Source organism: Solanum dulcamara, chromosome 3, assembly GCF_947179165.1.
Source record: "Solanum dulcamara chromosome 3, daSolDulc1.2, whole genome shotgun sequence".
NCBI classification, from domain to species: domain Eukaryota; kingdom Viridiplantae; phylum Streptophyta; class Magnoliopsida; order Solanales; family Solanaceae; genus Solanum; species Solanum dulcamara.
In genome coordinates this window covers 10,645,099-10,663,934 of record NC_077239.1, presented here as the reverse complement: position 1 = coordinate 10,663,934, position 18,836 = coordinate 10,645,099, and positions in this window count along the sequence as shown.

Here is an 18,836-nt window from a genome sequence, read left to right as displayed (position 1 = left end):
ATCATTATCAAGATGGACCGAAGCCTCAAAATCAAGAAGGGTCGTAACCCAATATCAAGAGAATCAAGAACTATTTTGAAAGTGGCTTTCCACTCATACTCGAGAATGGACGAAACCCTATCGTCAAGATGAAATATAAATCTAAAGTCAAGATGGGCAAGATTCGAATTGAGAGGCATGCAAATATCAAGGAAAATTCACCATAACAAGAAGGACAAAGTCCCAACAAGAATGCTAAGTGATCAAGCAATTCGTACAAGTGGGCGGTTTAGCTAAAGTTATGCAATACTTGAGATAATAGTCATACCATAATACAAGACAAGGAGTAAGGAAACAACCCATCAAAATACTTCAAATTTCAAAAAAAAAATATTTCAAGTTCAAGTTTATACACAAACCTTGGTGTTTTAGCACATAACAAGTTCTACCACAACTCGGGGAGTTTAATTCACCTACGCCATAGACCAACCAAAGTCCACTTCGTCAAACAATTTTCCTTAGCTTGTATAAGAGAATATACATCTTAAACACACAATAAAATACCTACTTAAGTTTAACAGTCTCATCATATCAAAACTAAACATGAAATTAATGAAAATCAACCTAAACTATCAAAACAAGAGTTCTGGACAGCCTACTGTCTTGTATTGTTGCTCAGTTTCGAAGAGGTAAATGGGGGAAGTAGGCTTTGTGGCCTCAATAAAAGTTATAGACATGTATCTTAGGGTCGTATAAAATTTTGAATCACCCCTACATAAATTCTTTACAAAACGATATGCCTAAAATACCAACAGCAGTCCATATAAGATTTCCAAAACAAAATCTGGGCAGCACCTCCCCTATACTTCATCACCCTTTTTCGAGCAGATAAAAGCATAACTGGGTTTTAGATCCTAAATGAAAGTTATATCCATATGAAATATCTTTCCAAAACATCTTGAATCACTCAAAATAAATCTTTACACAAGGATTTAAACTAATATTACTAACGACAGTCCCATCCAAAAATGGGTTTGCTAACAAGAAAAAGAACCTCAATCTTACCTTAAAAAGTGGGTCTCTCAAGTTGGCTAAAATATGTGGTGTTCACGTTAATATCCTCTTGTTATTCCTTTCTCTCAAGTTTTCTCTAAGTTTCTAAGTGTAAAAGATGAACAAATGAGAACCCTTAGTCATTAGTTGCCTTATATACTTCTTCCTTGAGAGTGACACATGTCAGCCTCTAAGGGTGACACATGCCATGCATCCACCCCATGGCTTCCATGTGGTGGGGTGGGGTCCACCCAAGCAGGTGCGTCACCTACTTGGTCCAAGTAGGTGCATCACCTACTTAGTCCAAGTAGGTGCGTCATCTCCTTATTCCTCTTTCGTGGGTTTGAAATCTCATCTCACTTTAAGAACCTATAAAATCCTTGCTACTTAAGCTCGACATGTACTCAAGTATCTTTGTTATATAAGACATCCAAGTCGGTATCATATGCAAGTAGATTGATTACCATGACCCATTATTTGTCCTCCAACTCCTTTCAAATCCCTCTAGACCTATTTCCAACCATCGCTACTCATATAGAACTTCATAGATAACATGGATCATAATAGCAATCCTTTAGAAAAAACATAAAAAGAAAATTGGGGTGTTACAACTCTCCCCCCCTTAAGAAATTTCATCTCGATATTTACCTTATACTCAAAACAAATGTGGATATTGAATTTGCATATCCTCTTCTCACTCCTAGGTTGCTTCATTGCCAGAATGATTCAGCCAAAGGATTTTTACTAAAGGAACTTTCTTGTTTCTAAGCTTTTTGATCTCACGGGCTAAGATTTGGATAGGTTCCTCATTATATGTCAGGTTAGGACTTATCTCAATGGATTCGACAGGAAGAATATGAGATGGATCCGAGCGATATCTTCTAAGCATAGAAACATAGAAGATATTATGGATCTTATCTAATTTTGGGTGAAGAGCTAACTTATATGCAACTAGAGCTCTCTCAAGTACTTCATATGGTCCAATAAATCGAGGACTAAGTTTTCCTTTTTGGTCAAATCTCATAATCTTCTTCTATGGAGAAACCTTTAAAAATATCTTATCTCCTACTTGATATTCAATTTCACGCTTTGTCTATCTGAAGTAATTTTTAGACGATCCTTGATGAATTTTACCTTATCTTTAGTTTGTTGCACAATCTCAGGATCAACTAGTTTTCGTTCACCAACTTCACTCCAGCAAAGAGGAGTTCTACACTTTCTCCCATATAAGGCTTCGTAGGGAGGCATGCTTTTACTTGATTGGTAGCTATTATTATAAGAAAATTCTATCAAGGCTAGGTGTCTGTCTCAACTACCTTCAAATTCCATAATGCAAGCTCGATGCATATCTTCCATGATTTAAATCACCCTTTTGGATTGACCATCTATCTGAGGATGGAAAGATGTACTAAAGTTCAACCTAGTGCCTAAAGCTTCTTGCAATCTAGTTCAGAATCTAGATGTAAACCTTGGGTCTCGGTCAGATATAATAGAAATAGAAACTCCATGTAACCTCACAATCCCCTCAACATACAATTCTTCTAGACATTCAAGTGGGTAGTCCACCTTGATGGCCAAGAAATAAGCACTTTTGATTAGCCTATCAACTATAACCCAAAGTGCATCATGATTTCTTTGAGTGCGTGGAAGCCCAGACATAAAGTCCATAGTTATTCTTTCCCATTTTCACTCAAGTATCGACAAGGGTTGTAACAAACCATTCGAGTCTTGATGCTCCGCCTTTATCTGTTGACAAACTAAGCATCTAGAAGTAAACTCCACAATGTCCTTCTTTATACCATTTCACCAATAGTGTTCTTTAATGGTTTGGTACATTTTAGTACCTCCAGGATGCATTGCATATGGTGAAGTATGTGCTTTATTCAAAATTTCTTTTCTCAAATTGTCATCTTTAGGGACACATAATCTATTTTTATAAAGTAGAACACCATCCTCCCTTAATTTAAAATTAAGTTTTTCTCCAATTTGAGCTTCTTTGATCAATTTCACCAGCTTCTCGTCTAACTTCTGTGCTTTTTTCACCTGTTCAAGTAGAACTGGTTTGACTTGCAAACCGACAGCAATAGAGCCATCAGAGTTAAATGCAAAACAAACATTCATGGCTCTTAATTTAAGAAACAAGGGCAAGTGGCTTAGCGATAAACTAGCAAGGGCTTTACGACTTAGAGCATCTGCTTCTATATTGGCTTTACCTGAATGATAATCGATCGTGCAGTCATAATCTTTAATGAGTTCAAGCCACCTACGTTGCCTCAAATTCAACTTTTTCTGTGTACCCAAGTACTTCAAACTCTTGTGATCAGTAAATATATGACATTTTTCTTCATATAAGTAATGCCTCCAAATTTTCGAGGCAAACACTATAGTAGAGAGCTCAAGGTCATAGGTAGGATAGTTCAATTCATGTGGTTTCAATTTTCGAAAAGCATACACAACCACTTTATCTTCATGCATCAAGACACAACCCAAACCACGATGAGAGGCATCAGTTGGTGGAGTAAGTATAGGAGCTTGTGTTAATAAGGATTTGAGATTTTCAAAACTCTCTTGGCATTTGTCATCCCATACAAACTTGACATCCTTCTTCAAGAGTTTAGTCATAGGGGAGGCTATTATGCATTAAAGGAGATTTAAGAAATGAGTTGTGAATGTTTTGCATTAAATATTTTATGCATTTATTTGAGTTTAGAGAATAACAAGTGACATCTTTAATTGAGAAAGAGTTTGAGCATAAGTTGAGAAATCTCCTGAGTAGCATTTGAACATGAGTATTCTAATATAAACAAGTTGAGCATTGCCTCAGTACAACGTCTATTTTGAAAGTGAGTTGAGAAGTCAAATTATATTTTTGTTTTAAATATATTCTTTGAGTTGAGATGAGTTGAGTGTTGAGCTAAAAGTCTTAAAGATACTAAATGAGTAGATTGATTAAATTTTCTCACTTAATGTATATGAGCAAGAGTATTTTTAGAGTACTATTGAGCACCGATATCGGGTGAGCGCATAAACTACGTAGGCAGCGTAGGATTGAGGCCAAGCCTCTTTTGTCCCAAAAGAGGACTTTTATATTGGATCTATGAATTTTAGTGTCCTTTGCCCTGGCAAGGTATTGGACGGCTGTTGCAATGATAGTTTTTTACGTTGTATCATCACTAGCTCACAGGTGATGGATGTCAGTTAGAGAAACCCCCCAAGAGTAGAAATGTTATATTTTCATTTATTGAATGGTATTCAATTACTTATGTTTTGTAAAACATTCTTTTATACGTATTGCATATTTTATGGAGTTGAGCTATGTTCAGAGTTGAGTCCTATGAGTTGAGATGAGGTGAATATCCTAAGTAAGTTCCTTTTAGCTATTTTACATACTCATACATTTCATGTACTGACACCATTTGGCTTGCATTATTTCATAATGCAGACACAAGTGATAGAGGTCCTCAACAGGCTCATCGTTGAAGACTAAAACTGTACAGCTTTTGGTGAGGCCTCTTTGCATTCGGAAGACTTCATTTATATTTCTTTTATCCATTCTTCTTTGATAGTCAGTTAAGGTAGCCTTGGACTTGTCTTGTCACCTTTCTAGTATTGAGTTAGAGGCTTCATGGATAGAATTTGAGTTGAGTTAGATGGATTTGTTTCAGAGTTTGTTTTAAAATCTTAATTTCACTATTGAGTACACAACATTGAGTCACTTCAGGCTTGAGTAGTTTACAATATATAATTTTAATATTCATGATGTTTTGATTGCCCACTTGAGTTATCTGTCTTTTAAGTTATGTCAAACCTTCCACTGAGAGTTTGGATGTGTGATTGGACCAAGTGGTTTGCTTGGGGACCACTAGTGGTCTTCGAATGCCGGCCACGTCTGGGGTACCCTCCCGGGATATGACAAACTTGGTATCTTAGCACAGAGTTCAAGAGTCCTAGGGAATCTATGAAGCCATATCTAGTAGAGTCCATCTTATGGGTGTGTCGTGCACCATACTTATAATCAGGAGTCTATAGGACATTAGCAATTATTTCACTTTTTTCGTACTCTGAGTTCGTGCTGAAAAGTTTAACTCAAAAAGTTCCTTCCTAATTCTTGTGTTACATATTTGCAGATAATGCCGCCAAAACATACCCTAAGTCAGAGAAATGCTGCCAACCTTTAGGTCCCACAAATTGAGATATCCCACCATCTAGAGTGAAGACTAGGGGCCGACCTACAAAGCCTATCGAGGCACCTCGAGAGTATGCTACTCATCCATCTCCTACTTCAGAAGCTGAGTTCAGAGGTTCCATTACTATGCTTATCAAATTTATAGCTGGCTAGAGAGGTAACCAGAGTTCAGTGGCTCCCAACTCTAGTACCCAAGAGCCGTCAGCTTCGGTGAGAATCAGAGACTTCTTGAGGATGAACCCACTAGTCTTCATGTATTCTAAGGTTGAGGAGGACCCTCAGAATTTTATTGATGAGATATGGAAAATACTGAGAGCTATGCATGCTACTAAGATTCAGGGAGTTGAGTTGGTTTCCTATTAGCTCAAGGATCTCGCTAATGTTTGGTATAACTAGTGGGAAGAAGGAAGGGGTGAGGATGTTGAGCCTGCCGTTTGGAATGAATTTGGGGGCGCTTTCCTTGACCACTTCTTTCACAAGGAGTTGAGGGAGGATAATATAGAGAAGCTCCTAAACCTGAAGCAATAGGGGATGACCACGAAGAAGTATGGTCTCAAGTTCATATAGTTGTCCAGATATGCTCTGGAGATCATTCCTGATGCGAGAGCCAAGATGAGGAAATTTATGCCAGATTTGGGTAGGCATGTGAAGAAGGAGTGTCAGGAGGCCATGTTGATTTCAGGTACAAGAGCTCTATAGAAACATGGCATAATACAAATGAAAAGACATAACTCCAACCACAAGAAAGAGAAAAAAAGAGCTGCGGGAAGATCATTTTCGCCTTCGCCTAGAGAACTCCACTAATCCTACTACCAAACTATGCCAAGTAACATAACAAGATTAGTGTCAGTACAAACAACACATACTGGTAGGTATCATCGATAAATCTGATACTCACCGTATAATATATGTATGAGAAAATAAGAAAGATCATAAATAATTAAGCTTTATAAACCTGTCCACCCTAACCTGCTAGTAAACTCCTTACTCTCATATTTATAGTTTTTACCCTCTACTAACCACGGGTTCACTACCAACTTCGGTTTATGAACTTGAGACCTGTGGGTTATGTCCCACCATACTACTGGTCATTTCACCATAAAAATTGATAGCCAACACCCTTAGCCACTCAATGGTTCTACACAAACTATCAGTAATCTTGACCTAGTTGCCTCACATCATAAGGGCCTAGCTATCTCATAACCACACCTCATAACTAAGTCCGTTTTTATGTGACAATAATTACTACTCCTATTACTGACCGAAATTCCAATGAGAACAACTTCCTGCTAACAAGCAACCTCCACCATTAAACTTGAAGGTATAGAATATCACACATTTCTCAACATGGCCTAAAAGGTTCAACCATCTTACTCATGAATGAGTCTATATTGACTCACATTCCGTTACTCAAAACACACCACAAAATTAATGAGCTCTTTTACAAGTCTTATCCCCTAGCTCATTAACATATATACTCACTATTCCACAATTATAGATATCATCGAGTCTTCTCATGGGATCGACCACACACACACTTGTCCCTCTCATAGGACCCAAAATCATCCATATATATGTCAGAATGTGACACTTGATCCAAAAATATATCGAAATATGACACTTGATCTAATAATGTATCGGAATCTGACACCCGATATCATAATTACAAATCCATATTTATAATTACGTAGGCAGATAGGACAATGCCTATAACATCACACATATCTTGCACTCAATCAAGAAGGTTCTAACCCCTGAAATTTATTATGATTCTTCTCATATTTTCTACCAAGGTACGTACAATTTTAGCATCTATCGGTTATAATAACCCTCTAGGTCATTTTTGTTTTTCTCCAATATTTTCAGCATTTAAAGCTTTTCTGTAGCGACTCCAAGCTTTTTATGACTTACTGGCACTGACAATTCAGTCGCTTGGTCGTTCGTTTGAGTTTTATGTTTGATTCTCTATTTTAGAGCTATTATAGTTTGAATGGTTGAATTCGATCAAAATACTAGAAAAATGACCTCAGAATGGAATTTTGATGGTTCCATCAGCTCTAAAATAGCCAAATTAGGCTAGCAGCATGGTCGACATGAGTATTGAGGTATTTGTTTTTTTTTTTTATGGGAACAGACCCTACACGAGGCTCCCACCTCTCGTGCACAGTCAGGGGTTGAGCAACACCCCCAAGCCTTAACATAAATAATCAAAATAAAATACAAGGAGGGGGACATAAACCTTACCTCCAATCCTATGGTGGTTCATAAGTCGGCTAACCTATTAAGGTCGGCTAACTTATCCCCGATACAAAAAAGAGACTAACTATAACTAGAAAGCATTAAACCTGTGAGAGGACTCCTCTAGGTATAAATCAACTAAGAAAGCATAAATGAGGGAGACTCTCCCCTTCCATGAGAATACAAGAAAGTAGCCTACACTAGTCCTATTCAATTATGCTACGACTCAGGCATAGCTACATTGAGAAAGAACAAGTATACAAACCTTCTATCTCGCATGGGTTGGGGAAATTCTTTTCATCTTTGCTCTTTTTAGACATGTCGTACCAAGTAGGTCCAAGGAAAGTTGCAGCAACAACAATCGTAGCTAAGAGGGATGAAATGATAGGAAGTAAATGTAGCCATAGCAGCCAGCTTGCTTGGGATTGTAGTTAAGGAAGCTGAGGGACAGAATAGGTGTAATATGCATTTTATATGTGGTGCAGCCCTGACTTGAACAACTGGTTGGATGGTTCCAGTGTTGTCTACTGATCCGGGGGGTACCTGCATATCCACAAATAAACCAAGCAAGAGTTCTAATGCAGCCTTGGCTTAGATGTTTGACTGAAGGTGCCTTGGACTTTGGAAGGGGCCATTGTTGCTGTTCAATGTGCCTGCATAGCAACAAGTAAACAAACAGAGAGTTGTGTTTGTTGGAGCTCCATCTTCTTGTCTTCTCATCAATGAGAGCAGTCAAGGAGTCCCAAAGGACTTGGATGAAAGGGGGCTGCTGTAGGTGTTGGATGAATACAGCAGGTATGCATGGATAGTTGGTAGGATTAGGAAAGGCCCTTGCAGTAGTGGCTGTTATGTCCCTTTGTCTGTGACTTTGTTTACCTGCATAGACAAGCAAACAAAGAACCAAGCAAGTGTGATAGTAGTGGGGGTTGTTGCAAACTTGTAGGCAGCTTCGTGTTGCCTCCAATGGAGAGATGAGCAGCTCCTTTGAAGGTATCTTATGTGCCTGCACATAACAATTAAGAAAGCAAGGAGATTCAAGAATTTTGGGATGCAATGGGGCTGCTGCAGGTGTTGCAGGGATGTAATATATATGGGTGTAGGGCTGGTGTGTTGGTGAGGTCCTCTCTTAGAATGCTGTAGTCTCTATGTTGATGCCTTTCATTTGCCAAGGTTCCCCAGCAGTTGTTGTACCTGCACAAAAAACATCACAGAAAAACAAATATCCAACCAGACAGGGGCCTTGTGCAGGGGGCTTTCTATTTGATTTGATGGTTGTATCTGTTTTGTCTTTTCTATAGTTGTTGTTAGTACATGTTGATGAGTCAATCCAGCAACCTGCAACAATACAATAAACAACCAAAGGCAAAAAGGAACTTGCACCAGTTAGCAAAAAGGAAAGGACCTCCAAGAGAGCTTTGGGTTTCAACGTCGCTCGACTAACGTCTCCAATTATCCGATTGAGTTGAAACTTCTTGGGATATACACAAACAGCCCTTTTTTTTAGTTCTGCAAGATTTGGAAGCTTTTTGCACAAGTTGGAAAAAAGGCACCCTCTTTAGGCCTAAGGCAGCTGACTTTTTCAAGGTCGCTCGCCTAACGTCTCCAATTGTCCGTTTATGTTGAAACTTCTTGAACCTTGTCAAAATAATATATACTGCACTCCTACAAAGTTTGGATGCCTTGGTGTAGGTCCTCAGGTTGCAAAACACCCTGCACATCTGACCCTGCTGTATTTTGGTCATAGTCTGTTGTAGGTTCTTGGTTATCACCATGTTCTGTTGTATATTGCTGTAGGGGATGTAGCTCTGGCTTAGATGTTTAAGTGATGGTGATTTGTAGTTTGGAATGTTCCATTGCTGATGTATTATGTGCCTGCACACCAAGAAATAACCACACAAGGAATTCCAAGTATCTTGGATATAATTGGGCTGATGCAAGTAATAAAGGGTGGAATCTGGCATGTTTGAATTGTTGTTGGGGGCTAGTGAGTCTCTTGCATGTCTAGCATTTTTCTCCCTTTGTTTGGATATCTGTGGACCTGTACAAACAAGTAGCTAAAGACCCACACAAATGTGGGGGAAGTATAGGCTGCTGCAAACCTATAGCCAGCTAGTGGAATTGTTCAGTTGTATGTTGTTGCAAGCTATCTTCAGGAGGAGATCATTCCTCATGATCATATCCTTAGGGTACCTGCACCTACATACAAAAACAAAGACAAAGCAAAGAAAAGAAAAGACCTCAAACAGTTCTTTGGAGCTTGTTAGCTTTAAATCGGTTAATTTTTTCAAAGTCGCTCGACTAACGTCTCCAATTATCCGATTAAGGTGAAAATTCTTAGGCTTTGCAATTACTATATTTGCTGTGTTCCTGCAACATTTGGAGGTCTTTTGGACAAGATAGAAGCTCCAAATTGTGAAGTGCACCATTAGGAGGCTTAAGTCGACTAACATTTTCAAGGTCGCTCGACTAACGTCTCCAATTCTCCGTTGGAGATGAAACTTCTTTGGTTGTGCAAATATAGTATTTTCTGTATCCCTGCAAAGTTTGGAGGTCATTTGGACAAGTTGGAAGCTCCAAGTTGTGAAGTTCTCCATTTGGGGACTTAAGTCGGTTGACTTTTTCAAGGTCGCTCGACTAATGTCTCCAATTATCCGTTTGAGCTGAGACTTCTTGGGATTTGCCCCTACTATATTTGCTGTGATATTGTGCAATATGGATTCCTTTTGATGTTGCATGGTGCTTTTGTTTATTGTTGTAGTTGTGGCATGTGCAAGAATTCTGAGTGCCTGGCCTTTTTTGTTGTTGTTGAATTGCTTGTTTGTGCAGGTGTTGTATGACTGCTGAGTCTCTAAGGCAAGTCCAACCTTGGAACAGCTATGGTAAATTTCCAGTATACACCTGACTGGCCCTCCACTAGTTGGATGATATGGTGCCTGTATATTTATACCTACAAGGCCAAAAAGGAGAAAGACAAAGAAGAAAGGTTCTATTCTAATCCTAACCTGTAAAATAAGATTGGTTATTTTAAGAAGGCATAAGACAAGGGAGGTGTTCCCTTTTACCATGGTCCTAACTATAGAACCTTCAAATTGATTATAACTATGCATAGCAATAAGTAATTTGAATAGTAAGTTGGACCAAGGAGGCTGACAAGGTCATGGTGGCTTCTTGATTCTCTTAAGCCTTCTTCTTCTGAAGTTGGCCATTTCCAGTGTGTCAAGCTCAAAGTAAGCTCTTGCCTCTTTGGGAAGCTCTTGTTTATTGAGATATATCTGTGGAGTAGTCATTTGTGGCTATGTTTGGACAAAATATCAGCTGTAAAATTGGCTTCTCTGTAAGTGTGGCTGCATTTAAAAACCTGGAATTAATGACTGATGTCCTGCAGCTGTTGGAGTTGTGTTCTGACAGTCTATGGTGGTTGAGCTAGGTGTTTTATCCATCTGATTACTAGCTCAAAGTCCACTTCAAGGATCACTTTAGTATATCCTAATTGGAGACACCAAGTCAAACCAAAGATGGCTGCCAATATTTCAGATTGGTTGTTTGTGCCTTCTCCAAAAGGGGTTGAGAAAGCAAAAAGAAGATCTCCTTGATTGTTTCTTAGCAATCCTCCCCCTCCTATTTTTCCAGGGTTGTGAAGTGCACTACCATCAGTGTTCAGCTTCACCATATGAGCTGAAGGTTTCCTCCAGTAGACAGTACTAACATTAACTTCATTAGTACATTTTTCCACAAGAAGGACCAGTTCCTTCCAGCTATTTGGCCAGCTGATATAGGAGTAGGTAGTGCTTAGAAGGTTGAAGTTATCCTTGAAGACTGAGTAGATCACTCTTGTAATATTGGACTGCTTCCCTCCATATTTGATGGCACATCTATTTTTCCATAGGTTCCAACATATGAAGATTGGAGTTGCTTGTAGGATAAGTTTATGGACCTCATTACTGTAATTACTGGACCACCACCTCATCATCAGGTTTCTAAGGGGTGTGTATTCTTTACTAATACCCATAGAATCAGAAAATACACTCCAAACCTTCCTGGCAAAGTTTCCAGAAACAAATATATGGTCAATGGTATCCAAACCAGCTCTATGGCAACAGTAACATTGGGCTGGGGCTTCTCCAAAGCTGATAAGCTTTTCATTAGTAGGTAGTTTCCCTCTAAGTGCTCTCCAGAGTAGGAAGGAACACTTAAAAGGAATGTGTTTGTGCCATGTTTGAGAGTTAATTCTTGTCTTACTCCTTTTGTCCCTAATAAGTTCCCAGGCAGAAGAACAACTAAATTCCCCACTGCTATTAGGCTTCCAAGAGGCCTGATCAAGTTTGTGGGGCTGATAGTTGATGTTACTTGCCAGGATGCTAGGTACAAACTGAGGAGGTGCTTTCTGAGAGACCAGTTCTGCATTCCATTGACCATTAATCATTAAAGAAGACACCTTAGTATTGTTCTGTCTACTACTGATAGACCTGAAATTAGCTAAGGGGCCAACTCCCAACCAATTATCCCACCAAAAGAGGCAAGAACCAGATTGTATCTGCCATTGGATATGAGGCTCAACATTGTGCTTGTTCTTCATGAGGTGCTTCCATATCAGAGACTGTCCTGTATGCCATTTTTTGGTTATAGGATTTGACCTCTGACAGTACTTAGCTTTGAGGAACTCACTCCATAAGGAATTCTTAGTTCTGAATATCCACCATTGTTTGTATTGGAAAGACTTGGCAACATCTGATATTAGTCTCACTCCAATACCACCCTCTTCATAGGGATAACTCATATTCTTCCAAGAAGACCAATGATATTTCCTCCTTTCATTCTTCCACCCCCAGAAGAAATTGGCTGTGATGCTTTGAATTTGCTTGATAGTGGTTGCAGGAGGGGAACTAGCAGATAACAAGTGAATAGGAAGTGCTTGGATGACATGCTTAATCAAAGTAACTCTTCCTCCATAACTAATTAACTTTGCCTGCCATCCAGCTATCCTAGCCACAACTTTAGCTATAAGCTCAGAATAATAGATGATCCTCTGTCTACCAATGTAGAGAGGACACCCCAGATATGTGATAGGGCTGTTCTTTTGCTTGAAGCCTGTAACTTTCTTGATTCTTCTAACAGTAGAGTTGAAGGCATTTGAGGGTACCATGAAGTTACTCTTGTCTCTGTTGATCAATTGGCCTGAAGCATGCTCATAGGTATGTAGTGTCTCCATGATAAGCTTCAAGGTATGAGATCTTCCAGATGAGAATATGATGATGTCATCTGCAAAACTGAGATGATTAATTTGAGGGCCCTTTTTAGCCATCAGGAAACCATGATATTGGGGGTGTTGATGAAGATTGTTCATGAGCCTGGAGAGGACTTCAGCACCTATGATAAACAAAGCTGGTGATAATGGATCCCCTTGCTTAAGGCCTCTTGTGGAATGAAAGAATCCATGCCTTGAACCTTTAATAATCATGGAATACCAATTATCAGCCATAATTCTACATACCATATCAATGAAACCTTCTTCAAATCCCATTTTCCTCAAAACTAGACAAGTATAGGACCAAGATACCCTATCATAGGCTTTAGCCATGTCAAGTTTGATAACTACATTGCCTCCTACATTTGGCTTCTTGATCTGGTGTATAATCTCTTGGGCTAGCATAATATTTTCAGAAATGTTCCTGCCTTTGACAAATCCAGATTGGTTAAGGGAAATGAGGTTGGGTAGGATAGGTGCCAGTCTAAGGAAAATGAGTTTGGAGATGATTTTGTTTGTGAAGTTGCTAAGGCTAATTGGTCTATACTCAGAGAGCTTGTTAGGATGGTGTACTTTTGGGAGCAGCACCAAACAAGAGTGAGTAAAGTATTTAGGCATAGCTTGTCCACAGAAGAAAGATAGAATCACTTTAAGGAGGTCCTCTTTTATGATGTTCCAACATGCTTGGAAGAACTTGCCATTCATTCCATCAGGTCCAGCAGCTGAATTGGGATTCATTAAAAATACTACAGTTCTCAACTCCTCCATTGTAGGGATAGCTTTTAGGTTTCTGTTATGCTCATCAGTGACCATCCTGGGAATACATTGGAGGGTATGCTCCTGAATTTGTGTTTCCTCACCAGTGAAAATGGCTTGGAAGTGATCACATGCAGCTTTGGCTATGTTTTCTTCACCTTGTACCCAATTATCATCCTTATTCTAGATCTTATGGATGTATAATTTCCTCATCCTTCCTCTTATCAAGGCATGAAAATACTTGGAATTCACATCACCTTCTTTGAACCAATGCAACTGAGTTTTTTGCTTTAGCATGGATTCCTCCAGTTTCAGGTATTTTATATACTCTGCATTGATGGCATGGAGCTTTGTTCTGTTCTCTTCAGAATTACTAGAGATTAGCTCTTCCTCTGCATGTCTAGTCTTGTCTTCATATTCTTTAACTTTGGCATATATATCACCAAATTGCAATCTGGACCAAGTACTAAGAGTGGCTGCCAACCTCTTCATTTTCTGATGGAAACACCACATTGGATTACCCTCCATGGTCCTGTTCCAACAATTACTGACAGTATCCAAGAAAGATGGCTGTTCTGTCTAGCAGTTAAGGAATTTGAAATATTTGGTGTGTTGGTGGTTTTGATCAGTCATCTCCAGCAGTAAGGGGCAGTGATCTGAACCCACAGAGGGTAGATGAGTAATGGTAGTCTGAGGCATCATCTCTAGCCACTTATCATTGACCATTCCTCTGTCAAGTCTCTTCCAGATTCTGAAAATTATACCCCTTAGATTAGACCAAGTGTATCTCTGACCACAAAACCCAAGATCTTGTAGTCCACAGGCTTCTATGATGCTGATGAACTCAAGGCTCTTTTTTATATTGTAAGTGACACCTCCCAACTTTTCTTGAGGGTCTGTGATAACATTGAAATCACCTAATGTGCACCATGGAAGGGAGGTGGCTGACTGTTGTAGCATGCTATCCCACAGAGGTCTTTTGAGATGATCTTTGCATTTTGCATATACAAAGGTAACTATGAACTGATTTGGATTCATTACATGATTAAATTCACAAGTAATCAACTGCTCCTCATTTTCCAATATCCTGCAGTCTACATCCTTGGTCCAAAAAAGCCAAATCTTACCATTTGGATTACTAATAGCATGGTCCATGTTGAGTTGATTTCTGAAGTACTGAATCTGAATGCTATCAGAAAAAGGCTCTAGGATGGCAATAATGGGAATTTAATGGATACTCTTAAGAGATTTAAGTCTTTCCATGGCTCCTTGGGTATTAATATCCCTCACATTCCAGCATAGTGTACTAATCATTGAGAGTTTTTGGAAGTGAACAGCCTAGTGTGAGGTCTGCTGGTGTGAGCAGAAATAGTTGGACTGATGGGTTTATTACTGTGACTGGTTCTATGAATTCCTCTAGGGGACAAACCTTGGGAGTTAGCTATTTATTGAATCTCATCATCATACTCATTTGTGTAGGATGTACCTAAGGGTCTGTTTAAGTGTTCACTGGCAGCATCCTCCTCATCTAGATCCTTCAAGGGTTGGTCCTCATAGTCACCCTCATCTTTAGACTCAATAACTGCATATTCATCCAGGTCAGGAGGGACTTCTATATTAGTATTAGTATTGAGGGTGCATTTGGGGAGAGATTGTGTGTGTTGTTCTGCAGTTCTGCTTGCAGGATGTTGAGGAGGTGTGTGGTTGTACTGAGTTTGCAAGGGTGTAATATCCATCCCCACTTGGTCATCCTCCAGCACAAATTGTTGGCATCCAAGGTTAGGATGCTGTTCTTTCACATTGTCTACTACCAGAGAAATTTGTTCCTCGTGAGACAAATTCCTTTCTTCTGTTCTTTTTTTTAATGCATCCCTTCTCCTTTTGCTCAGTTTATTCTTTTTTTCATTAGACCCTGTGACACTAGTGCTTGCTACAGACCCTAGTTCTTTGGCCATAGAACCCAGTGGAGTGGTATGACTGGTAGTGTCAAGTTTTCCATCTGTGTTGTCATTAGGCTGAGTAATTGTAGGAAGATCCATGTTATGAAGTGTAGGGGTTGAGTCTTCTCCCTAAAAATGCAGGTTGTGTATTTGAATTGGGACTTTATAGTACCCTTGTTGCTGCTGCATATCAACATCCCTTCTGTCAACATGCATTGCATTGTCCTTCAAGATAATACCTGCTCTTTCCTCCAAGGATTCCTTTGAGTTAACAGGTGCAACTTCTTCCAAGATTTACAGATTTGTAGACTAAGTAGGAGTTGTAATGTTGCCCATTTCTAGATTGAAAGTGGGAGAAGCTGCAGGTTCCAGTTCATGCAACTCTGTGGCCCAATTTTGCACATTCTTTTCGTTTAATTTAGCAGCTGAAAAAATTATATGAAGTGGTAGTAGGAGCTCTAGAGTCACTCCTAGGGTCAACCATACGGTTCTCATGCAAAACATGAGACATAACCCCCCCTCTGGGTACCCCATCCTACAAGTTAATTGGCTTCTCCTGAAACCCACCATCCTCACCTCCATTAACTACTTCAGCAGCAGCAGTTAAAACATTCAATACATTACGACTACAGGGGGAGCCATGGGGGATTGGGAGCATTGAGTCAATACCTGATCGATGCTCACTCTGTACAGTTTGAATTGCGCTGGTCATAGTGACAGTATTACCATCAATACCTGTAGTTCTGACTTGAGTGGGTTTATATACCTATTGAGTGTTGCCTTGTATCTTTTGGTTGTTTTGTACGGTTTGGGTCTTTCCTTTGAATTTTCTTCTCTTTTGGGTTTGCCATTGGTTGTTTGGGACTTGATTCCTGTTCTGGTTGTTTGAGTGTTCCTGTATTTTGTTTCTTCCTCCTTGAGTTGTGGTGGTTGTTTCTTGTATCGGTACCTGTTGTCTGACACTTACAACATTAGTTAAAACAGTCGAAGAAGAGATCATACCTGTGTTTTTTGTCGACTCATCTTTCTTTGGCTCTTCTTCCTTGTTTTTGGCCTTATTGCGTTCTGCATCTCGTCTGCTGACTGGGCAGGCTAGAGGAGTATGACTCTGGTGTTTACAATAAGTACAATAAAGTGGTATATCGTCATATTCGATATCCTGCCATCTACCTTCCCCATTTGGGTCATCATTTTCGTCAAAGCCAATCCACACACTTTGGATTCTAGGCTTGGTGATGTCCATTTGGACTTTTACTTTTGCTATGCTACCCCTCGTCTTTTACATGAAGTCCATGTCTAAGTGCAATACTTGTCCCACATCCTCCAGCAAAATCGTAACAAATTCTTTATGGAAATAATGCCATGGGAGCTCCGGGAGTATGACCCATACAGGGAGAATGGGGGTTTCATAGTTTGGATCAAAGGTAGGAGTCCAAACTTGAAATCTCATAAAGACACCTTCAATGTACATGCACTTGCTATCTAAGACAGTAGCTCTATCGTGTTCGTTATCCAGGTCAATATGTATATGTCTAGAGTTAAAATGCGTAATCTTGACCTTGCCTCGGAGTTTTGTTTGGGCAATGAATTTCTTTCGAATGACCTCCATTTTGGGCATTGGGCTATAGAACTTGCCTATGAGGGTGTACTTACATGATTCTGCCATTTTAATCATGTAGTCCTCTCTCTTAAACATAATAGCAGGACAACCTTGTTTCATTACTCTTTTTGGGGTTGTAAGGTCAATTTTGGTAGTATTCTCAGTTTGTGTAGCTCTCAGCCGTGTGGCCATGGATTGTTTTGCTATAGGGGGCGGAGGGTGATTTGTGGTGACCGGTTGGTTGATAGGGGGCTTGGTCTTTGGAGGTAGCGCACTGGGGGTTAGGGTCACTACCGGATTTCTAGAGTTTTTTGGGTCGTATTTTTGGAAATTAGAAGATATTGGAGGGAAGTCTGAACTGGGAAGGTATTTGGTACTTTTAGGATTAGTTAAGGTGCTAGGATTATCTGGGGAAACATTTTTGGGCACTAAAAGACTGTTTTCGACTCTATTATCACAAGATGGAAATTTGGAATTTGAGTTAGAGGTGTCTAAAAATTGTGGCGTTTGGTTTAAAACGTTCGTACTGATATGGGGGTTAGTAATACCTTGAGAATTTCTTTGGGCGTTCACCGGATGAGTGTTTTCGGTGATTTTTACATTAGGTTCAATTCTAGTATTGGCATTTGGTGTGTTAGGATAGTCATTTTTTGAATTTAAATTTTTTTGATGGATACTGTATTGGTGCGTATTATTATTCAAACTAGAAACATTTTTTCCGATCGTCGGAGTTCCGGTGTCGCCGCTGCCAGTGTTAGTACTCAAATTGGCAACCCTAATTGATAAATTCGAATTGATAGGGACCATACCTGAAGGGGCTTTTTGTGTTTCTGGACTCCTCTCTTCAAGATGAACAGGTTGGCATTGCCAATTTTAGAATTGGAGTTTTGCCGCTACGCCACCTCCGGCAGTTTGGATTGGAACCCTAATTTCCAAATTGGAGGAGATAGGTGTTGTTGCTGATGGGGCTTTTTGGTTCATTGTGTTCCTTGTAAGATCGTCTACCAAACCCCCAGAACAATTTGTATTTTCGCCACCAGACGCGGCGACGCCGCCACTATCGGAAATCACTTCACCGCCGGAATTCTTCAAATTGATATTCGATGAGTTTGGCTTTGTGTATGGCGGCGATTTTTGGATGGTTGTATTCGTATTGATCTCCTCTACAAGATGGCATTGGTCTTGAATCTCGAATGTCGCCGGAACGCCGACGTCGGAGTTCAACAGTGTGTCGCCGGCGACGCCGTCATCCATTGGAGCTGGGCTTTTAGTATGAGGTGCGCCTGGGGGTGCACTACCAACCCCAGGTAGTGCGCCACCTCGAATAAAATCGGAGGCCGTCGAATTTGTAGTTCGAGTGGCCGGCGTTTCGCCGGAGTTTCGTCCCACTGTCGCGCCTGGATTTCTCTCAATTTCCACTGTGAAATCCCTTGATTTTTTGATATGATGTGGCTGGGATGCTGTTCTAACATCCCCAATTGATGGTTTATCAATACAAATTACAGAATTTGACTTAGAATTGGTTCCTTGATCAGTGGCAGAATGTTGAACAGTGATCGCTGCTATTTTTTCAACATTCCCGAAGCTTCGAATGTCCGATTGAGATGATTCCTATTGTGTTGGATTCGTCTCGTCGATACCTACGATTCTGTCTTTTGAACGAAATTTTTGGAGGTCCGGAGGTGGATCCGGCTCCCTGGTAGCCATAAGCTTAAAACTAGTCTTCTTTGAGAGCTTTTTTTCTAGTGAGATGTTAGAGAGAGAAAATAGTTGAGAAAATGAATTGCGATCGAGGCCACCTTAGTATTGTGGTAATCGGTGCGAGTTTGAGGCCATTTA